General features: G+C 47.8%; 1 protein-coding gene across 1 annotated transcript in view; it reads right to left on the reverse strand.

Annotated features, from left to right (window-relative positions):
* Nucleotides 1–24,989, reverse strand: part of LOC119445925 (laminin subunit gamma-1-like) — a 472,050-nt gene that overhangs the window by 212,979 nt on the left and 234,082 nt on the right. The window contains 1 exon segment of the mRNA XM_049663167.1: nucleotides 18,066–18,147. The gene's annotated coding sequence lies outside the window, so the exon portion shown is untranslated.

Below are 24,989 nucleotides of genomic sequence, written 5' to 3' on the forward strand. Positions count from 1 at the left end.
GAGCACTGTTCCAGAGTTGAGAGATGCTTCGACAACAGTTAATTTTCATCCTTCAGTCATTTGGTCTCTTTAGTGAGAGAATAATTCTGATTTTTCATGGACTCGTGTATAGCGTAATAATCATGCTCATACTTTCTTTCATAGAAGAAATCTCTGTACGGAGGACTGCAGTACCTTTACCTATAGATCTGCCCACATGACGGCATTCTGAAACATTGTACAACAGTAGACTAATGGCAGCAGTGGTAGCGGCAACAGGCTTATAAATAATTGCAGAAGGGTCGGGTGACCAACCTGTACAAAGTACGATGAAGTAGTTAGGCGCGCTGTCGTAGCCACACCATCTGCTCCCAAATGGAAGGCACGAAATCCGGCGGCTCCTTAAGTACAGCTGTCGCTCGGGAAGATGTTGCTTGAGTTGTTCCTAGTCGATGACGTCGGACGCGATAATGAGCGTTGTATCTGCCACGTGCGCCAGTCAGCTACTGTACAATATGACTTGCATAACCGGCTGCAACCTGCTCAATACGTGCTACATAAAAGTGTTTTTCCGAGCATGAAAGAAGCCCCCGAATAGACGCAAAGTCCCTCGAGGGGCCAGTCGCGCGGCAATTTTGCGTACATTCGTGGGCTTCTTTCCCGATCGGAAAAACTTTTATGTAGCACGTATTCAGCAACAGAAAGCTGTGTCGGGGGTTTCTCATGTTGCTCTACAATTTTCTCATTGATACTTTCTTAATTAGAAGACTACTTCTCGAGTTAGATAATTATTTAAAATGACCTAATTAAATCTCAACACCGAAACATGTACTGGCGGCTGCTCCACTGTACTGGAAATCGAGTGACGCAATTGTTCTTTCTTTAAATGTTGGTGCATGATAGTTGTGACACCACGTATAAATTTTATTTATTTATTTTAAAAATACTGCGGACAAGAAGTCCAAGCAGGGTGAGCAGGATACACAAGAATAATCACAAAGGAAAAGGATGAAACAAGTTTCTAACAAGCTTTTCACAATATGTGTGTCGTCATAAGGTGGACATATTAGAAAATTTATTCAACTGCAATGCATTTATCTACAAGAGAAATTACATTTCTTTGCCTTTAATTGCATTACAGGCAGTGGCGTAGCCACAAATATGTTCGGGGAGGGAGGCTCACGTTACAGCACGGCCTCCTCCTTGTAGAATTTTGCGAGGGTTCAAATACATGAATAATAACTGCATTGCCATTGCCCATGCCATTGTATATTAAATGCTGCGAACGAATTACTGAACGCTACGCACTGTCAAGTAAAATATGTGTTTTTTCCATAAAAGAATATATTCTTATGTCCCAAAATTGTGACAGAAATAACTGATATTGATGCATCCACGTTATCTTTTGTCTATTTAATAAGTAAATAAGATATCACATAAACTTTACAACTATATCAGTTCGAAAGCAGCAAAGCAGTGCATGCAGCTGATATGAAAAACGTAAAGGCCATGAAATAAACAAGTTGAGGACAAATATTTTAATGAATCTTTGTCATTCAAGAACCTTGTTTACATTTTTGCACATAAGCAACGGCCAGGGATAACCTCAAGGACGCTGTCCTTCGTTGCCGCTGTTACCGGTCGGGAGCCGCTGTTACCGGTCGTGTATTGTAATTACACCGAGATTATAGTCGCAACAATGAGTAGATATAGAACGCCGGAGTTCTACAAAATATACATTAGGAATGGGAAGATAGAATGAAATATGCAAATGCGAAGGTACAACTTGATAAAGGGCAAAAAAGTGTCGCTGGAAAGAAAGTTCACTGCTTGTATACACAAAACCTTTCAACAAGATATTTAAATATACGTATAATTCTCCAATAAATCTACATATTTAAGCAAACGTCACTGTATATAATGCATCAAACAAGACAAATAAACCTGTTGCGCAGTCACAGATAGCAAACTTTATGCATAGAAAGACAGACGATCCAGGCAAGAACAAAACTATGATCGCATAAATCGTGATATGTACATGCACCGTGCTTCGGTCGCGATAGCACCATGTGGGTACAATAATAGAGGAATAATGCAGAAATCAGTATGAAAATGTGTAATTTAACAGCCATAAGAGCGGCAACAAATACTCTGCACCAGAAATTAGATAAGGGTATAGCTTCGGTCTAAAAAAAGTAAGAGCAGGTACCTCAAAAGGAGGAAAAAGGCCAAACTAAAGCCACAGATGATGCGGCAAGTTGAACTACCTAATATCCGAGTGTGTTTGTTGGGAAACGCCGCGTGGGCCGGGCTTTCAATGAGCAAGGTCGCTCAAAATTGGTTATTTATGTCGTCGTAATTTTCGTATTCACATGATAACTTTGATCATGATGCTAACTCTTAGAATAAGCGGCTAAATTGCTGGGGTTTTAAAAGGTAATGAACAGTCATACGTTTTCATAATTATGAGTTTATGGACCTGAACGAACGGAGTTTTTTACCTGCATTGATTTTTGATGCTTCGCTATATAAAGGACAAACTTCACTCGGTGGGAAGTTTAGCGAAACGGTCAATCACTTCGAACACATTGATGGCGACATCTCTGTGGGCGTATAGAAGCGCCAGCCAAACCATGCGTTCCTTAGACATGGTAGAGCGCAAGTAGCTTTTTAGTAATCTCCTGTTAAAAAAAACTCCGTCGCATGCCCCCGCGCGAGGGACACGTGTAAATGCAGATCATAGTGGGGTTCCGTGGTGTTGGTGTTGTTGGTGTGGTGGTAGTGGTGATGGTGTGGTGGTGGTGGTCTGGGTTGAGAGAGAAGAGAGAATCGTACGTAGGTAACGTAAAGTTGTTATTATTTTAGCTGGAGCACGACCTCGGGGACCTCGATCGGCACGTTTACCACCTGCCCCCTGATGCCGTACGGCCCCGTCGCCCGCGTCAACCGCCGGATGCTCATGAACGGCAGTCGAGGCGAGATCAGCCGTTCTTCCACCGCGTTGAGTTCCGGCAGGTGCGCAGGACGCGGAGGGTACCTGTAGCCGTAGGCGACGCACATCGAAGAGACGACGCCGCGGACCAGCGAGTCCTTGCACGAGGCGCACACCGCGAACGCCCGGAACCGTTCCAGCGAAGCGGCGTGCGCGTCGTCGATGTTGCTGACGACGGGGATGACGCACGCCAACGCGACGGTGCCGTCCAGGCATCCGCCGCCGTTGTTGCCGTTGTTGTTGCCGGTGCCGTTGTCGCCGCCGCCGTTGACGACGAAGCCGCTGAACCCGTCGTTATCGTTGATGCCGTCGCTGACGTTATCGCCGGTGTTCTCGGGCTTGTTGTTGGCGGCGTCGACGACGAACGCGCTCCAAAGAACCCGCAAGGCGTTCGTGCGATGCGCCGCGTTACGCATGTTCCCGACCGTGGTTAAGTTGTTGTCGAACCACAGCCGGTCGCACACGTCGCAGCTGTGCCCGAAGCTCCGGTCCAGGAACTCGCGTTTGAAGTGCGCGTCGGCACCCCCAAAGTCCCGTTGACGTTTCCCGACGGCTTCCGCGCCAGCGCCCTCCGGGGCGACGGGCTCCGCGGCGGCGGCGGCCTCCAGACGACGACGCTTGCTCGCCGCCGCCTCTCGTTCCCGTACGCCGGGGTCCGCGGCCCGACGCTGACCCCTGCCCGCGGCTTCTCGTGCACGCTGCTCGGGATCCGCTTGTCGACGTTGACGCCTGGCCGCGGTTTCTCGTTCACGAAGTTCGGCGTCGGCACCAAGGTCGATTCACATAGGTCGCGAAGCTTCGAGCGAAAAGCGGTTCAGAACAAATTGTCACCGGCATCTTCAAGGGTGGTTATGGGAGCAGCGATTGAAGCACGACTATGTTTGGAGGGAACAAACATTGGGAAAGAAAAAAGCGTTTTATACTTAAAGAGAGACACAGAGATTCGTTCAATGAAAATAAAGTTCCTAATCAATTTTATATACGGATGGTGAGAAAAGAAGTGACAATTCTGTTTCACTTCATCATTATCAATAAATACCTTTTTTTCAGCGCCCACCGCAAGAGCGCCCATCGATAGCGGCGGGCGTTCACGCTGCTATCACACACTTGCAATGCAATGCAGCTTTTGAAATGTGCAGAAAGGCGCGCTCGTAACGCTCACCTGTTGCAATACGCCCCCCTCACCTGTTGTGTTGTTTTGCTTATCGACGTTTGCCTAAACTTGGTGACGCGGGTAGTGTCATTCCTTCTTAACCTGTTCAGTCAAAAGCAGTTAGTTGCGACCGCCAGATAATTGTTCACTTTAGTTGTTTTCGTGCGACAGCGCTGGTCGACGGGCTTCGCGTCGACGAAAGGACGAGCACACTACGCCGAAAGCGTTCGTCGGCCTCCAAAGAAAGTATGTTTAGTGCAGGGATGCGATTTCGACACCCGTACGGCAGACCTTTTCCTGTCTCACTTTCCGTGCTGAAAGCTCGGAACGCCCACCAAGTCGTTTGGCGGGGCATTTTAATATACAGCTGTAATGGCCGGCCTCCGAAAACAAATTTCGCGCCTTTGAGAACAAAATGACGTCACTTCTGTTTTTAGCGGATATGACGTCACATTATTTTTTCTTCCGCCGGAAGTGTTCCCTCCTCACACAGATGGCGCTAAGCCCAATGAACCGCCAATGAACCGCCATGTTTTGAGCGTATGGGCCTTCTATGGAAGCTTCGTTACCAGGTATATTTACCTTGGTCGGCAGCACGCTTACGACGCTTGCGTTCGGCGTCGGCAGCGCGCCGCCTCGCCACCTTGTCTTCTGCCGCCGTGGACGAAGACGATAGTACGATGTCTTGAACTGGTGCTTCGGCGCTGATGTTGGATTGCGTTGAGGTACTAGTTGAAGGTCTTGCTTCCATCGCTTATCAACTGCGACCGCCGACGAACGCAAAGAGAAGAGAGCGCAGGAGTTGACGAGTGGCGCCCGCGCCAACCCCGCTTTATATTCCTAGCGCGCGCGTTAGAGGGAGAGGGGGTGGAGACAGGGCGCGCTATCACGCCAGCACCTGCTGTTCCTACGGTGCTTGCTGCGCCAGAGCGCGACTCAACTACAACGCTGGCGATACATGTGCTGCAAGCGTGATGCGGGAGAGGAGGAGTGGGGGAGAGGGCACACCTGTGCTCGAGCTGTTGCGGACGGACGGCGCACGCTACATGTGAGTTAAAGAAATGCTCTGCATTTAAATATTCTCTCCTGCGCTGGCAATGGTCACTGGACGGGTGACTAGAATCTGCAGCAGTTTGTACACATTTACATAGAACCTGCAGTCGCAATGAGAGAGGGCATCTATTCCGGTGCTAAAACCTAAAAACACTCCCTCGATGTCGTTGGCATACTTGTTTAAGTACCTTGCTCTAACAGTAAGCTGTTCGATTCCAGCAATATCCGTCCTTTCGTCAGCAAGTATGGAGAAGCAGCCTGCAGTGTTTACTTTTGCATCCAGGCCTACTTTGATTATTTCACCACAAATTTCTATAATTTGGTTTTCTACATCTGGACTTAAATACTAGGCATTACTGTGGCAACTTTTCCAATGGTGTTTCACATATGTATCTGCACAATCAGCTTCCATGCGAAGAAGCGCGCTGAAAATACCAGTATCTTGAGCGGGAGGCTTGCTTAGATACATAGGACTCCTGTCCCTATGGCTGCGGAGAGCCGGACCTTGCGCCCACAAAAAATAACTGCCTCAATAACAAGCCTTTAACTTTTCTTCTGTTTTCTCTTATTGTACTTTGCCTGCCCTGGTCCAGCTGATCAATCACATTGGGTGCGCTTCCTGAAAACGTTTGGAGAAAATTATCAGCTGCCAGCTGACAGTCGTGGTCATATTTAGTATTTCCTGTGTGTGGAAGGATTGCGAGTGCCTGCTTTCATTTCTGGAACGGTTTGGACACGAGAGCTCCAGTGGCACTCTGTTGGCCCAAGTTTATAAGAAACATTAACACATAATGTTCCAGAATTGAAAATCTAAAGACGCCCTTAGAAATATCAGTGCATCTTTTCCCGTAAAACATTTACGATAACTTTTATACCCATAAAGTTTCGGAATGGAAATCCACGCGCTCCGTCGATTCCGCGGCCGCTGCGACATGCGGCAACGCGCCCGCTCGCTATCGAAAAGCCCTTCAAAGCTAGTGCTCGGATGGGGCTCCCTGCGTTATGGGACTACAGGTGCAAGGGCGTTGCCACGAAATCCACCCGGAGTTCGCAATGTTCGTGCCGAAATGTCTTTTCGAGCATCAAAAAGACTCTGCATACAAAATCCCCGGCGCCGGTGGTTGCTTTGGTTGGCGGTGCATGCCAGCCAGAAAAAAATGCGCGAGAAGCTAAAGCCCCACCAGCCTGCCCCCCCCCCCCTACCCTGGCTACGCCCCTGATTACAGGTATTTTCGGGAGCTCTGCAGGGGTACGTTGTTGACACCTTCCCTTTTTATCATCATCATCAATATCATCATAACCCTATGTTTATGTGCACTGCAGGGCGAAGGCCTCTCCCAGTGGTCTCCAATTACTCTTTGTCTTGCACTAGCTGATTCAAACTCCTTCTTGCAAATTTCCTAATTTCATCACCCAACCTAATTTTCTGCCTTCATCGACTGCGCTTCCCTTCTATTGGCACACATAAATTTCAGATTTATGGGAATGATATTCATCATTGTGTCGAAACTGGTGTAACAGTGACACTGTTCGATGATGATTTTGCAATTGTATACGATCGTGCGTGGGCCAGAGCATCACATTAAGCTGGATATATCGTTAAAATATACAGCCGCCTGGTGTGACACATGGGATATGCAAATCAATATCCCACCAACTATACATGCATGAATGTTATTCGAAAAAAGCATCCTCTAGCTTTTCAGTACAGCCTCAGTGGTTCTTGTCTAAATCGCGTCGAAATTGTAAAATATATGTGGTTAACATTTACTGATTCATTAACGGGCAATAAGCATATTTGTATAATAGGTGCAACAGCTTTCAGCAGTTGGTGTTTCCGCGCCGGAAGTTAGCTGCTAGCTGCTCCTCCTTACGTTTAACTAACAGCATACAAGCCTTTAATGAGGTCTATATTAGAGTAAGGAAACATTGTTTGCTACCCACACCAACCGTATCTCACAGACAAATGAGAAAAACATTCAAACCAAAGAGCTTCGACCTATTTACCCAAAGTACTCCCTCAAAGAAAGTTTGACCGCTCTACGAGTACAAGCCGATATACTTACCCTGCGTTCGCGGCGACATGTTACTTCTATGTAGTTCTTGTACCAATGTTTCCTGAAGGCATAAATATCGACTGATCAAAGTATCTGAGGCCACCTGCTCGCATTTCGGCCTGAACAAGTCACGACATATGCCTAAAACAATGTTTTGCTCTGTCTGAAGTTTCAGACAGAGCAAAATATTTTATATTCATTTTTCCGGCGCCCTGTGGATATGTAGAACAGATTACTAGGTGACATCATGAATTGTGATTCTTCTTGCAGATTTATTGATAAATTAGACAAATCTGCCTTCTTGCTTTAGGACTGGTGAGTATACTATACCCTGTATTGCGATAGCATGAACCACAGTGAATGTATGCTCTTGTGTGTCTTTCCTTTTTTTTCGTTTATTGTTTCCCCTACTTTCTTGATTTCCTTCTTTTTTGTGTGGCTCACATGCGCCAGGCAGTTTTGTTATTTGCTAATAAACCTGTGTTTTCTGTTTTCCTCCTGCATGAAATTATGAGGTCCGAACTATGGTATGGTATGGTAAAACTTTATTACGGTCCCTCGTAACGCGCGTCAGCACGTAGCGGGCCGCTCTCACGTCGGTACAGAAAGGCCGAGCCTCTCTGCTGCGTCGCGGGCCCGACGGACATGTTGTATAGGAAAGAAGATGAGGATGGTTGCGGGGGGACATGAAATAAAGAGGATGATGTTCAGGCATCGGATGCATCGTTCCTCTGTGTTCTAAATACAACATATTGGCGACGAGATTTCAACCCATGCAAGAGCAAGAGTGCTGGTCATTTCTGCTGCATCACCACAATGAGCATTCCGGGATTGCAACCGCCACCGCCTTTCCTGCCTTCGCCTGGTCATCCGGCCGTCCCATGGGACCAGTGGAAGCAGGCCTTTCAGACGTACATGGGGGCTTCTGGAGCTTCAGAGCTTCCAGCCGAACACCGAAAAGCTATCCTGCTCACATGTCTTGGTATGGAGGGGCAGCGGATCTTCTCTACACTGAAGCCAGCGGACTTGCAGTCTGGCTTTGCTCTCGCTACTAATCCTTCGAGCACAGGTGACACAGGGTCGACGAATGAGGCGTATGACTCTGCAATCGCCCTGCTTTCGGATCATTTCAAGCGTTCAGTCAACGTCATCGTGGCTCGGCAACGGTTCAGTCGCCGTGCTCAGCATGCAGGTGAGACAGCGGAAGAAGCAACTAGCCATTTGTTTGGACGCCAGCTGCCGTTTGAAATCACTGCTGACAACTTGCAAGGTTCTACATTTACTTGACCTGAACCTACCCGCCATCTTCACGACCGATGCCTCCGGGTATCGACTGGGCGCTGTGCTGCAACAAGATAACAAGAGAATTCTACAGACGGTTGCCTTTGCCTCACGTACCTTCAGCCCACAAGAGAGGAAGTACTCTGCAGGCGAACGTGAAGCCTTAGCATGTGTTTGGGCCTGTGAACATTGGCACGTGCACCTTTGGGGTCGCCCCTTTGTCCTGCGAACCGACCACAGTGCTCTTGTCACCTTGCTGTCAACCAAGGGTGTTGGACATCGGCCATTGCGAATGTCACGTTGGCCAGCGCGACTTCTTTGTTACAACTACACCGTAGAGTACCGTAAAGGAAGCGATAATGTGGCGGCTGATGCGCTCTCTCGACTGCCTTTGCAAGGAGAAACCAATGAGGTTGCCGAAGATGAGTTTGTTTGCCTTCTTTCTCCGATGTTAACCATTGCAGAATTACAAGCGGAGAGTGCATCTGACAGTACAATCGCAAAAGTCATGGACTTTGTTTTGTCCTCGTGGCCTGATACAAAATCTCTGGAAGCGGAGCTAATGCCATATTTTCATGTACGTGCAGAACTATCCATTGTACACGACTTGCTTTACCGTGGTGACAGGATCGTAATTCCAAGTATCCTTACTCGTCGTTTGGTGGAAGTCGCACACGAATCACATCCGGGGATCAGTCGTACGAAAAGCCGTTTGCGAGAGTTGTACTGGTGGCCTCGGATGGATAACCACGTAGAATAACTGGTTAAAGCATGTGTTGTTTTCTAGTCATATGACAAATCAGCACGGCCAACCGTAGCACCTATGCAGCCAGTAGCTTTCCCTGACAACCCTTGGGAGAAGATTGTCATTGATATTATTGGCTCATTTGAGCAAGCTGCCATCAAATGCCGTTATGTAGTGACGCTTATTGATTATCACAGCAAATGGCCAGAAGTTTTTTTTAAGACTAGTTTCTACGGCGACGGTCAAGAACTTTCTGCTACAAGTGTTTTCTCGTGAAGGCTACCCGAGTGAAATAGTTTCCGACCACGGACGCAGTTCAGCTCGGCTGAATTTGAAGAATTCCTTCAGGAATGTGGCATGCGCCATTGCTTAAATTTCTTCGGTTTACCACCCGCAAGCAAACGGGCTTGTAGAAAGGTTCAACAGAGTCCTAAAATCTGTTGTCCAGATGGCAGTATACGAGCGGCGTGATATCCGTGTCGCCGTGACAGACAATTTGGGGGTCTACCGCTGCACACCTCATGCCACAACGGGAGTTGCACTCGCCGTTTTGCTGCACGGACGAACTGCTCCGAACACGCTTAAGCATTGTTGGATTACCGGATTCTTCATTTCACGAAAACCCAGCACAGGCGATGAAATGGCTGTACCAGCGTGTCAGACGAAACCATCTTCTTCCAAACTTTACACAGACTGTTGCCGCGGAGCCCGGACAAGACACTTTGCCGTCGGCGACTACGTCCACGTGAGAAAGTCGTCAGTTCACGGGAAAATATCTTCGCGCTTTTCGAAACCGAAGCAGATTATTGAGCAACTAGGGCCAGCTTCATTTTTTTTTTTGGATCACGGTCGAGTGTGGAATGCCTCCAAATTTCAAGCGATACACCAGAAGCTGCGGAGAAGTTCACAGGCAATCGACCTGATATTCTAGAATGGACTCTACCACTACCTGACGAGTCTCTTCAAGGTAGTGCATTTCTTACGAGTGAACAACATGCTGACTGTCCCTCTACGTCACGGCAAGAAAGAGCAGCACAAGCCAGCAGTGAATCAAATACTCAGCCGTCTTCAATGCAGGACAAAATGACAGGCCAACCCCCACGGAAGAGTGCACGAGTTAAAAAAACTGCGTTGAAGCTCAGGGACTATGCGTTACGCAAGCGATAGTTTTTTTATCAACCGGGGAAATGTATAGGAAAGAAGATCAGGATGGTTGCGGGGGGACATGAAATAAAGATGATATTCAGCCATCGGATGCATCGTTACTCTGTGTTTTAAATACAACAGGACAGCCCATAGCTGTGCTTCAAGATCGAAGTATGAGAAAAGAAAATAACGATTTTTGGTTTCGACTCCAGCTGCCCCAGCACTCATCAAAGATGGATGCTCTAACCTTTGGGCACGGACGCATGCCTAGTAGGAAAATATGATATAGGACCACGTGTCGTCGGCCACTAAGATCGCCGAGATCGACATTTCTTTCTCCTCAGCAGCTAAATAAAGTCCGTACTTACTCACTCGGCCCGCAGTGCACATTGTATCTAAGCTGATGATGATGATGGCGGATGAGGACTTTCAGTGTTGAAGATAATGCTACAAATGCCTCCCCCCCCCCCCACCCTCCCGCAGATATTTTTCTTTAGAGAGAGAAAAATTTATTTACAGAAAGGCAGAGACGTCGGCCTTATCCGTAACTTGCTCTGGCCTGCTACTCTACACTGGGGAAAAGGGGCGGGGAAGAAAATGGCTAATGACTGATGATGATGATGATTTGAGCAGGAGGTGTGTTTATAGACGTTTACAACGTTGTGGCATCTCTAAAGCCGTGCGCCCAGCCCAGTGGCTTGTACTAAGGTTATAGCGTCACTGGTTATGGCCGATCCATACGACGGACCAAAACGCTGTTTTGGACCGCGGTCCGCGCATCACGTGATAGGAAATCACCGGTTCGTGCGGACCGCCGTTGGTCCTCTCAAGACCGCGGACCTCGCAGTCCAACAGTTCGCCGAGTCTTTTCCCTCTTCAGTTTCGGTGGCGGACCGCATGCAGACCGCAGCGATTTTCCGTAGAAAACGAATGTTGTCTGGCAACACAGTGCGTTTAGCCAAATGCAAAGTTTTCGGCTCTGCAAAAGCCAGTCGTTTCATATCCGCCCTTCCGCCTCCCGCCTACGTGCGCATGCAGCAGCGATTTTTCTAACACCATGTCCTCTTGGGTTAGCATGGGATAGCACTGTGGCCGAGAGTGTAGCTCGTTGGTCCGCTCTGTCGTCTGCTTTGGCGGTCCGCCGTGTGAATCTGCTTTACGCCGGACCGGACCACGGCGGACAGTCACGTCGCATCACGTGGCTGATCGGCCCGCGGACTTGGTCCATCGTGCGGATCGGCCTTTATCAGGCCTTTATGGGCCAAGGACCTAAAAGAAACTCGTCAGATAGCGGCCTCTTATCGACCTTCGCAATGGAAGAGACAAGTTTCTGTCATCCTTGCGCGTACGCGGAACAAACGTAAAATATATGGTCAAGTGTTTCTGGTACCTGGCAGTATACACAATTTGGGATAGTGTCACTGCAACCAATAATTTGTCTACAACGCTTCATGAAGGCGACAGCAAGGCGAATCCGCTGCACTATGCTTGTTTGGCTTCTTTTGAGCTTGTGAGTCATGCGGGGGATGTCGGGAATCTCATTTCTGCGCCTCACTTATGCACTCGCTTGTGCCGACAATGTGGATGGATCCCGTGCTCCAACGTACAATTTCGTATTACGCAACGAAGTAGGGCGCCTTATTCCGCATATTTGTAGTCTGAACGAAACCATATGCGGCCAAGTGCAAGGCAGTGAGGTGCGCGTAACCCCAAGCCAGTATTGCCGCCATTTTTTTAAGCGTGCCGCTAAAGTCAGACAAGAACGTCGCTAAAATTATCGCTAAAGCATTTGACTAAATTTTATGTAATCTAGGCGTTTTAGAACATTATAATATACGCTAGCGTATCGTGAATCCATTACGGAAACGTCTCATATTTGTCTATGTATAAGGTCTGTGCGTGTGAGCAATAGACAGTGAATTTACCAGCAATGTGTAGCGGGCTTTTATTTTATGCTATACTCACATAACAAGGACGATGACAGCTGATATTTTGCGTTCACCTTTTTTAGGCTGCGTTGTTCCAAATGAAGCAGGATTCAGAAGAACACAAGAACTAAGATTTTCTCAGCACGTAAACCACGTCAGTAACAGTGAATTTCAGCTGCTCACATTCAGCTTTTGAATATTAAAATGTGTTCAAGAATATTTTGGAAGCAACTTTCGTAATCTTGAAATCGTAAAACGTCGTCACTCGTTCAGACAAACCGCTCAAAATAGTTGCCCGTCGCTAAATTAAAAAAAAAACTTTCCGCTAAACAGACCGGAAGTTGCAAAATCCAGCGACAAAATCGCTAAAATGGCAACACTGCCCCAAGCATGATTTTTGTCGTGCTTGGTGCAGGACGGAGGAGGAATTATACTTGTAGCATCATCTCCATCGCCATCGCGAGTCCTCATCCGCCCTCATCATCAGCGCCCCGCATGTGTGCGTGGCTCGAGCCCCGAGCGATGAGAATGCGCTCTCGTTAACTGGCTGGACTGGATGCTGCAGCAGCCGCATAGCTCTTCGCATTCAGAACGCCGCGTCAGCCGCCGTCCAAGATCATCTGGTCGCTCCTGGGCATCGGAAACTGCATCGACGCCCTCTCGAAAAACGGGACTCAGCGAGGGCCGTACCGGGGCTCCAGCCTGGCTTCCATTCTTGAAGGCTCGCTGGGTGGCTCGTTCCGCACCCTCATGGTTAAGCAGTGACGCCGCCGAAGTTCAGCTACATGGAAACGTACAATACCATGAAGTATGCTGAGCGCGCCATCGAGATCGAGCTTCAGGCCAAGACGACTATGCTCAATGTGAACGTGCACATCTACAACGCGCTCACCGAGGAGTACAAGCACGAGGTGGAAGTCCTTCAGCGTAAGCTCGACGGCCCTGGGGAAACAGAAAATACTGCGCTCGAGGCTGAGGTGCGAGAGCTTAAGGACGGTCTGGCATCGGTGACAGCCAGCCGAGACGCCCTGCTGCGACCGCAGGAGACGGGCAGTGGCGGCAGTGGTCCAGCGACACGTACCGACGCCCCATCCGCAACTCCCGACCTATCACTCAGCGTGAAGTTGGGCCCGCCCGGCGACGACGGCAGGGCGAAGTACGAAGTCGACGCAGCGTGGAAGATATACAGACTGCGCATACAGATCGTTGGCCAGATCTGGGACAACAAGACCGTCTTGCGCACCAGCATGGTCGAGAACTCGAAGCCGCAACTGGAAGCAGCAATATGCGAGACCGTCCAGGTGCTGCAGGGCTAAAGTGAGTACATTATAAAATCGCAAGCAGCCTGGTGCCTCGATGCCGAAGAAATGCTCGAGGCTCTGCACAATGAGCAGCCGCGCAACTTTGAGTGCGGCAAATACCTTCTTGCAGAGGCCTCGGTGGCTGGTTGCTCAGAGGCCGTGGAAGCAGAGATGGTTGCGCTGGAGCCGCTGATCGAGGAGGCCGAGACCCAAGGCAAGCAGCAAGTGTTCACCCAGTTTGACGACCTCCTGGCACAGAAGTGCAACCACTGGGATAGCCTGCACAGCGTCGACAATCCTCGCCTGCGCAGCGTCTACGTCATTCTTGAGCCGCGCAACTGCTGCAGCACGGACCGGCGCTATGCCCGCACAACCGTTGCCAAAAAGGCAGATGGTCCTGGTGTCACATGGGTGGACGAGCAGGAGGAGGCGGTGGTGGATGGTCCGCTAGGCCTGGCGAGTTTGCTGTAGGCTCTTGACGGGCGGCTGGTCGCCACGGTGCGGAGATAGTCTGCTGCTTTGCTGTCCGGGGGCATTAAGATTTCGTCTGAAGGCTGCGTCGGCGACCAGTTTTTCTTCCGGTTCCCGCACGGCTCCCTGCATCCGCGCCGGCACCGGCGCAGTGGGAGTGCGCACATGGTCGCCGTGTTTGCAACGTCCATGGCACCGTCCAGGGTCCCGGCGCAGTCGAGCGCGGCGAGCGACACTCCAAGACTGCGAGTGTTTGAGCCGATGTCTAAGCAGCCTTCGACGTCGAAGATCACGACCCAGCCGCGGATGCTTGCAACGTGTCGTTATCTGGAGTTCAGACGGGCATTTCAGTATCCCGTGCCAATTTCGCGGCTCTGAGTGGCAGCAGAAGCAACCCTACGCATGTTCGGAGCACGATGTGAAGGAGCTGCTCAGACCATCGAGCCTCCCCCGACTGATGTCGGCTGTGACTCCGACTTCTCGGACTGCCTTCCTGTTGTCCAACAGGGGCCAGCAACAGTTTACCACCCGTTTTATTATTGTTATTTTATTAGCATCGATCGTCAAGGCGAGGACTCGTGCCTGTCGTCCCCTACAGTTCGTGCGCCGTCCAGTGTTTCTGAACTGTTACCGTCAGTTAGCTCTCGTTGTCTATGCTATAGTACACTTGTGATGGCCCATTCCAATATATTTTCAGATGTTTTCATGTACCAGTATCGACTTTTCAGTGCTACACGCTCAACTCAGTTAAGCAATTTACAGGTTTTTATCGCTTGATTAACAGTTATGACGGGTCTGCCTTCTCAACACCACCTAGATAGCACGCCTGCGTCGGAAAGTTGACACAGCTGCTCAGCCCAATTTTTTTTTGGGGGGGGGGCGGGGGGGGGGGCGATATATGCTTTTCAGATCGTATATGGATGCAGCCAGCAAGAAGTCACAAAGGCCACAAAGTTTACTCGAATCACGTCACTATACAGATGAATTATTGGTCCAAGCGGACATTTGCAATAAAAACTGAAGCAATTCGTTCGATAATTAAGCTAATGCATTATTTATTTATTACTTACAAATATTACGGCACACGTTTATACTGGAATGTTGAAGGGAATTTTCATAAGAGTTTACTTAATGGTTTATAGATTTCGATATCGCCTTGCAGAGACTGAATTAACCAGCGTCAAATAATTCGCCTAACTTGCCCGTTAAATAGAGATCGATGGGCAAAGCTTTATTTTACGCTTCCCTACTACGTCACAGGGGGGTTGCACCGCGAGCCGGGCTTCGCGTTGCCGTGTGAGTGATCAGAAAAACTGAATTTGACGCCAGTTATTTCGGTCGACATGGCTATTGTAAAACGCAGAAAAACGAAACTAGATTCTTATTACTATTCCCTTCAACCTTCCAGTGCAAACGTTTTTCTCAATGTTCGTAATTAGGAAGTTAGTTATTGCATTTAGTGTAATTAGTGAATGAATTGCTTGCGTTTGTCTTGCAAGTGATGTTGGCTTGGGCAGATAATTCATTTGCAGCGACGTGATTCGACCGAACTTGGTCGCTTTCTTTTTAAGTGTTCGAAGTCAAACAATAATTAAAATAAAGCATTGCACGCTGGTCCGCAGGGGTACATATTAGAGAGCGTATACGGAAAGCAGTGTTGCACTTCTTATCCGCACCGTGGCATTCTTGCAGATGGCGCTGCCGTGCAGGTCTCTGTCGTAGAAGTGCCACGCGTCCATCTTCCATCATGCGTGCCTGCTTGTGGCCCCAGCCGTTAACCAATTTCTCTCCGCCGCTTACAAACGCAGCCTCAAAGCATCTCTTTTCCGCATACGTGCCGAAGAAGAGTTCCAGCACTTTACAACGAATGAAAAAGTCATGCTACAAGAGAGTCAGTGGTCCCTACCTGTAATGCGCATGCGCACAAATACGGCGTTGCGAGAACCGATCCGCGGTACTCGTTTGCCGGCAATCCAGAAGTGTACTTAGTGCCCTGCGTGTAGCGAAGAGCGCTTAGAGAGAGCGGGAGTGGTGCAGTGTCGCTGGCGTCGGCGCCTTCTGCACACGGAACGCCCCACATTGTTTGATGCACCTCTGTGTCTGAGCATGGGCGCTGCCGTACGAGCCCATCCCGTAAAGATGACGGCCGCAGCGATGACCGGCACGACGTGAACGGCCGATGAGTACCGCTTTCGTGCGGCGATTGTTACAGGTCTCACAGCATGCAAGGTTGGGTGAGTGATCTGAGCGAAGCAATGCTTGGAGGTCACGGGCAGGATCTGTATGTGTCCAACTAGAGGCGCGCCTCCTTTAGGATGCAATGACCTACACTACACCGTATAAGGTTCCTGTATATGGTTCCCGTATAGGAAGGCACACCAACACTAGCACAGAGTCTGGTCCTTAGCTACTTCTGGTTGTGTGCTGTGAACCAGGCACAGGTTTGGTTGGGTTTGGTACCTAAAGGTATGGCTCAACCCATTTCGGGGGATCGGCCATGTAGAAGTAAAAAAGGGAAGAATGTTTAAATAGAATTTCTATCAGGGCAGCCTTCCGTTTTTAGCTTTCTTCTTCTTTCTGTGTTTCTTTATTATTCTTGTTTTTTTTTTCATTTGCCCATAATAATTGCCTGATTTTTCTATCCATGTCCCTTTTGATTCTGTGTTTCACTAATCATTTTTCTACGCTCAATGGAGCCAGAAACACGCTTCCGAAAGAAAAGTGTGATACGTAATAAAGAAAAGTGTGATACGTAATATAGTTTCCTCGCTAGCATGGTTGTCATCTTTGGGTGCTGAGTTTTCAGGCGACGGCATATTTAAAAGCCCGCCACGCAGCGATCCGTTATATTTCGTTATTTTTTCTTCCTTTTTAATTTCCATTTGACATTTTATTGTAACCCGATTGTACGTACTGTATATTCTCATATGCAATATTTCTTTTTCGTAACATCTTCGTATTCGCGCAGTTATGTGCTTCTCATGTTCTGTAGTTTTATTCTGTCCTTCAGCACCCAATTTGTGTCTCTCTATGTAGTGCTGTATCTTTTCCTTTCTTTTTATTTTTTGGTCAACGAATCCATGAACTGATATGGGTTCAATCCTCTGAATACAACAGGCTCAGCGGTGCCTTTGCCATAGAGATTGAGGCAGCTAAATGCGGCGCCACTTAAGCAAACTGGGAGTGTATGGTTGTTGGGACAATTGCAGCCGGACGGACCACCGTCACTTGCACTTCGCTTCTCGAAGATTGAGCGCCTGAAAGAACCCTTTGCGATGTGTTGAACGGAATTTAAACCACGGATCCGTAACTTCAAAGAGGTGCCGACACAATGCAACGCATTTCTCTCGCATTTACTGCTAAATCACCAGTGATTCTTTTTTTTTTCATTCCGCGTCCCATCGAAATGCGCTCACGGTAGCCGCAAATCGAAACCGTGACCTCGTGCTACGGCAGCAACAGGTGGTGCTTGGGTTCACGCTTGACCATCACCAGCGCAAGAAGGCTTTCCCGAGGAATTGCCGCTGGCTTTGCAAATTAATCGGCAGCTTCAACGATGAAACAGCACACGTACAAAACAACGGGTTTTTGTGCACGGCGGCGTTAGTCGGTGGAAAGCGTCGATCCTCGCACGATATGGATACGACGTGTACAGGGTGCAGGGTAAGCATAGTTTGAAATGTGATTATGCACAGCTCTCACGGAGGACGCCCGCAATAACTTAAAACCTTCAAATGCAGTTTCTGAAATTAGGCGACAATGCTTCCACTCGAGATTGTTAGTACTACTAGCACGTGAGACTATGGTCGGAGCCTGGCTGAAGCTCGCGCTCTATACGCCTCATGGTTTGCCCCGATTGTTCACTAAGCGACTTGCGACGACTGAAAAACAAAGAACTTTGACGTCGTAAGAGGTGTTTACTTTCCTTACACAGCATTTAAGCATGATATACGCTCTACCTAGGAGAAACAGGACTCTAAGCTACCTCGTCCGTGGCATTGCTTCACAGAAATACGTCCACGATGTATATTCCTCACGGACCTGAATAGCTCATTCGCTGCAGTGTAGAGAAAGGCACATATGAAACACAGTCATTTGATTGAGCGATATGGGTAGTCAAATATATATATATATATATATATATATATATATATATATATATTCTTTTTTTTGCTTACCACCAGGACGTACGAAAACGGAGATATACCATAAATCTCTGCAGGTGACGCACTGACGAACTCGAAATAAGAGGATTGCCGTCGCTACGGACTATACCACCCGCTTTGCCATTAAAAGAGCCAGTTGCGCTACAGACGTCGCTGATTTATTGCTTCACGACGTTATCTTACACCATGGCGCACCTCGTCAACATCTCACCGATCGCGGACGTTACTTTCATGCCAAAGTCACCAACGACTTACTTCGATCCTGTGCTACTAAACACAAGCTTCATACAGCCTACCATCCTCAAGCTAACGGTCTTACTGAACGCCTGAACTGGACAATAACTGACATGCTCGCGATGTATGTTTCCTCCGATCATCGCGACTGGGACACTGCTTTACCATTTGTCACGTTTGCGTACAATTCCTCGCGCCACGACACAGCTGGTTATTCGCCCTTTTACCTTCTATATGGCCGTGAACCGACCTTGCCTTTCGATACTCTTCTTTCGAACACACTCGACTCGCCGACAGAGTATGCTCGTGATGTCATAAGCATAGCGACCCAAACGTCAGATTACCTGCCTTCGTCTCTCTGCTTCACAGACACGTCAGAAATGCCGTTATGATCAGCGCCCCCGAGACGGCGAATACGAACCAGGTGCTCATGTGCTAGTTTTGTCTCCATCTCGACGTGTCGGTCTTTCGCAGAAACTCCTCACGCGATACTACGGCCCTTATCGCATCTTCCGCCAGGGGACGCCTGTCACATATCAGGTGTCTCCACTGGATGCTACCGTGCCTTCAACTTTATGTGACATCATCCACGTCAGCCGCCTCAAATCCACCAGTGAATCGCACCAGTAAGGTGCTTCTTCCGATGGGGGTAATGTCACAGTATGTAATGTGGAAAGAAGAGGACATGGTTGGTGGCGTGGGAGACGACGAAGAAGATTTTCGTTTTCTCTTCTCTACGCACTCATTAAAACCCATCTATAAATACTAGTACCCTTCTTCCTTCCCGTAATATTATTAAGAAACTGTCTAATTAGTTTCCAGTTCCACCTGGTATAGTTTCCGTTTTTAAGTACTTTGTTTTCGTAGTAGTATGATTTTGCGCGTTTGAGAACGGGAGAAAGAATTGTTGAATATGAATGGAAGCGATTTCTCAAATTTATGTGAAAGGATCGCGATTTAACTTTTTTGTGAATATTATTTTTACTCATGTAACGCAATATGACATCTGTGTTCTAAGCATTTCTTGGAGTAGAATACCAATGCGTTTCTTGTGAATAAGTAGTACACTGATCAATGTATTTAGTAATTCTGAAACAGAACATAGCAAATGCCTTCTCAATACAACCTTTCATAAATACGACACCCCAGTTTGTGGTCTCGACCTGATGAATAAACTGTGTTATATTGAAGGAAGATTTAACATATCTTTATTCTAGGCTACCTCGTCCATGGCATTGCTTTGCAGAAATACGTCCACGATGTATATTCCACACGCACCTGAATACCTGATTCGCTGCGGTGTAGAGAAAGGCACATATGAAACACAGTCATTTGATTGAGCGAAATTGAATGTTCTATATATATATATATATATATACGTTACTTTCATGCCAAAGTCATCGACGACTTACTTCGATCCTGTGCTACTAAACACAAGCTTCATACAGCCTACCATCCTCAAGCTAACGGTCTTACTGAACGCCTGGACTGGACAATAACTGACATGCTCGCGATGTATGTTTCCTCTGATCACCGCTACTGGGGCACTGCTCTACCATTTGTCACGTTTGTGTACAATTCCTCGCGCCACGACACAGCTGGTTATTCGCCCTTCTACCTTCTATACGGCCGTGAAGCGACCTTGCCTTTCGAGACCCTTATTTCGACCACACTCGACTCGCCGACAGAGGACGCTAGTGATGTCATAACCACAGCGACCCAAACACGTCACATTGCCCGTCTTCGTCTCTCTGCTGCAGAGACACGTCAGAAGTGCCGTTACCGTCAGCGCCACCACGACGTCGAATACCAACCATGGTTCTCTTGTGCTAGTTTGGTCTCCATCTCGACGATTCGGTCTTTCGGAGAAACTCCTCTCGCGATACTACCGGCCCTTATCGCATCTTCCGCCAGGGGACGCCTGTCACATATGAAGTGTCTCCACTGGATGCTACGGTGCCTTCACATCTATCTGACATCATCCACGTCAGCGGCCTCAAACCGTTCCTTTCTGGAACCAGTGAGTCGCACCAGTAAGGCGCTTCTTCCGACGGGGGTATTGTCACAGTGTATAATGTGGAAAGAGGACATGGTTGGTGGCCTGGGAGACGACGAAGAAGATTTTGGTTTTTGCTTCTATACACAGCCATTAAAACCCATCTGCAAATACTAGTACGCTTCTTCCTTCCCGTAACATTATCAAGAAACTGCCTAATTAGTTTCCAGATCCACCTGGTATAGTTCCGTTTTTAAGTGCTTTGTTTTCGTAGTAGTATCGTTTTGCGTGCTTGAGAACGGCAGAAAGAATTCTTGAATATGAACTGAAGCGATTTCTCAAATTTATGGTAAAGGATCGCGACTTAACTTTTTTGTGAAGATTATTTTTTCTTGTGTAACGCAATATGACATCTGTGACCCAATCATTTCTTGGAGTATGCACTGATCAATGCATTTAGTAATTCTGAAACAGAACATAGAAAACGCCTTCTCAGGACAACCTTCCATATGTATGACACCCCAGTTTGGGGTCTCGACCTGATGAATAAATTGTGTTTTCTTGAAGGAAGATTTAACATATCTTTATAAGTGCTAACTGTTTCAAAACCTCGGCAGTAAAACAAGGGGTAATGATCAGTTATTTCATTATCGATTACTCCAGGAGAGTAATCAGAATCGAATGAAGAAAATATGTGATCAATCAGCGTTGAAGAAAGATCGCGCCTTGTTGGAGTCTCAATTAGGGAAGAAAAGCCATAGCTAAGTACAGAATTTACATAAAGCAAGATTGACTGTTGAAATCGAGAATAATAATGTTACTCTCCGCAAATTATAAAATTTTTATTTTCATTCAATAATGCATGTAATATATTTCCAAGTTGAGAAGAAGAAGAAGGAAAAATAAACTTTATTTAAAGAGCCTGCACTTTGCTTTTAGTGGCCTCAAGTGACGGCTCGAAGTCCTTGGACTCGGGCAGCATCTTCGGCTTGCCGGACGGCCCCCCAACTTTTCAGGGCGGCCTCCCAGCGGCGGTGACGCCGACGGAGAAGGTTCCCGGCAGCCCCAGAAGCCGGGGCAACGGCGGGAATGAGCGAGCTCGAAGCTTCCTTTAATCTAGTAACGTCTGCCGTTATAGGCTTGTCGCGAACGGCGGCGGTTTTAATACCGTTGTTTCCGGCACATTCCCAGAGCATGTGTCGCAGCGTTGCTCTGTGTCCGCACGCTTTACACGCATCAGTCGAGGCTTCCAGTTTGTTGTTGCAGCGTGTCTGTCGTAGTGTCTGGATCCGGCAGATCCGACGCCCCGCACTCGGTGGCGGAGATGGCGGCCCCGTAATCTGCCACGGCTCGGCGAGTGAGACCTCGAGCCGCGGCGTGGGCCGCCTCGTTGCCCGCGAGCGGGACGTCGGTGTGTGCCGGGGTCCAGAGGAGGAAGACCGTAGAGTTTTGTTGTTGCGAGGGTGACGTCGAGTCCCCGTCCTCACAAATTTGGAGTATGCGGGCCGCTTCCCACGAGACGCGGCTGCGCGCGAAGCTGAGAACAAAGTTCCACAAGCTAGGTTGACGGCGAGCGATACATAGCACCTACTATAGTGCATGCAGCTATTACTGACTGGCAGAGAATTGCGGTCTAGCCCGATGGAGTCGCATAAGAAGTGCCCAAAAGCAAGATTGTAGCATCGAACTTAGGGTAATGATGATCTGATGAAACAGCTGACCCGCCGCTACGGTAGAAAGTGCGATTATTCATTTCAGATTTGTATCCGGACAGACCGTACAAACTGCCATCAGCTGATGCTAGCCAGGTTCCCGATAACCATATTTAAAAAAACGGCAGATCCCACGCTTTGTATGAATCGATGTTATGCGAAGCAGGCGGCTCTTTTATGACCTGCATGACACGCATGTCGTGACATTTATGTCATGAGTCCTCAGGAGTCCCTTTAGCTACACCTAAGAGAGCAAAGGGCCAAAGCCTTAGTCATACTCGTGACTATGACTTCATTCTACCACGATCTTTTAGTGTTTCCTTCACTTAGTACCCACGTCCGAACCCATTGCAGTGGTTTTATAGTGCAAATTTTTTTTCGCTGAGTCATTGTCATTTTCGCTGAGTTATTGTGATGATTAAGGTTCTTTAATTATATATATAGTGTGATAGAAAACGCATCCAAGGGGTCGCGCCTTGGTGCTTCCAATAAAAGACAAGGCTCGCTGCAAACCACACGCAAGGGAAACATTTATCAATAGAAAATAACACTCTCTTATATACACGGACTAGTAATAACAATGCTAAAAGATTACAACGACAGTTATAGCACGCGATACACGGATAAGTTCAAGAACAAAGCTAGAGTTCAGTAAGATACCTACGGGTAGCAAACAAGCGGAGGTCACGTGAAGTAAAACGTGCGTTCATCAGTTATAGGCGGGGTTGGTGGTCCAGAAGTGCATGCTGAGTTGGCACCAGCAAAATGAAGCCTAGGGTCGGACGAAGGGAGCAAGTCTCGATTGGTCGATGTGTCGCTGGCTCAACCAAGGTCTTGCCGTTGAGAGGAGGTCAGATACGGTTGCCTCGACCTTCTCCAACAGGTCCTTTGTGATCGAATGGAAGGCCTAGGCATCCAGGCCCAGTCGCCTGGCAGCCCATTCTTCCGCGCCTCGTCTTCCAGCTTCCGGAGAGCGCTCACTGTTGGGCAAACCGCAGCCTGCGGTGGGAAGACGCCGGGTCATCGGCAAGTGCAGAGCCGGCCAGGTAGAGGCCTCGTGAGCCCGGGTCCAAGCACACGTCAAGCTCATACCTCTGCACCCTAGCCGCCTTCACTTCTTGCTTGCTTGCTTGATCCTCATCCGTGGCGCTTACTCACTACGGGGATTGGCCAAGAAGCCGGCGCTTAAAGGTTAAATGGAAGGGGGAGATGGAAAAAAAACTAGACGGAAAAGTAAATCAGGGTGAAGTATAGTGTTTATGATAATTTGGAAAGAGATTTACAGGGCAGAGACAGAATTAAAATCATTGTAATTGTATAAAAACAGCACAAAAATTTTGGTGGTATTAGAATAATTTCGAAACAATTAGCGATTTAATGAGTTATCCAATTATTTATTTGGAGAATTAACTGGGTAGTCTTTTTGTGTCACAGATATAGTCACAGAGGGCCACGCAGATGTTCCTGTGGCTAAAGCCCATTGAAGAAGCCCCGAAGGAGAGAATATTTTCAGTAGTTAGTGAAATACCCAATTTACGGAATGAAAATTCGAATTTCTTCCTCTGATTCCTAAAGCGATGACAAAATAATAGAAAGTGCATATGGTCAATGTTTTCGGGTTCCTGGCAGGTAGGACACAGAGGGGACGGTGCCAGACCGGACCTGTGTAGGTAAAAATTTTATGGTGGGATTCGGCAGCGTAATTTTGTTATGGAGATCTCTAATCTACGTGTGGGGCACCATTTATTGTCCCACGAAAAGGACAAAAGAATAAATTACGACATTTGGATTTTCAGTTTTGTAGAACCTCGTTATAGGGAAAATTGCATAAACCTAGCCGCAGTGACATAAGCCAAAGTAGGCATGACAGACATAACTGGTCCATCAAGAGATATCCGCGCAAGTGTGTCAGCCATTTCATTTAGGAATATACCACGATAGCCTGGAACCCATACCAATCGTACCAGACTTAAGTTAGGAGGGGTTAACAATTTAAATGTATTGGTTATAGTAGTGTCTGCAGATGAAGTGAGCGATGTACATCCTGACAGTGAATCAGTCAATATAACCACTGTTGAGTAATTTGAAGGAAGTTTCCGCAGAGCTAAGATAATCGCTGCTAGTTCAGCCAAAAATATGGGTGTGCCGCCGACGTGTCTTCTTCCTCTTTCACGATCATGATGATGATCTTAAACCGTGGCACGTACCCGCTGTTCCGTTCTTCTCTTCCTCTTCTTTTGTCCTAGTCTCTCGTAGACCTTTCTTTAGATGTTGCTTTTTTCTTGCTACGCTCGGCGCGCTTCAGTCAAACTCATGCAGCACTTCATCTTTGTCATCCTCTTTTGCTCCTGGCTATCCTACGCACCATGTTCGCATCGCCTCGCTCACTTCACATATCACAGTCATGCTCGTGACTATGATTTCTACCACCATCCTTAAGTGTTTCCTTCACTTAGTACCGACGTCCGAACCCATTTCAGTCGTTTTTGAGTGTTAATCTTTTTTCTTTGAGTCATTGTCATTTTTGCGCAGTCACGGTCATGACTATGACTTCGACCATCAACCTTAGCCTTTTCCTTCACCTAGTACCCCATTCAAACCCAGCTCCTGTGGTTTTTGAGTGTTTATATTTTTTCGCTGAGTCATTGTCATTTTTGCTGAGCCATGCTCATGACTATGAGTTCTACCATCATCCTTTAGTGTTACCTTCATTTAGTGCGCTCGTCCGAACCCATTCCAGTGGTTTATAGGGTTATTCTTTCTTCACTGAGTCAT

The sequence above is a fragment of the Dermacentor silvarum genome, chromosome 1 (genome assembly GCF_013339745.2).
Source record: "Dermacentor silvarum isolate Dsil-2018 chromosome 1, BIME_Dsil_1.4, whole genome shotgun sequence".
In the NCBI taxonomy this organism is placed as follows: domain Eukaryota; kingdom Metazoa; phylum Arthropoda; class Arachnida; order Ixodida; family Ixodidae; genus Dermacentor; species Dermacentor silvarum.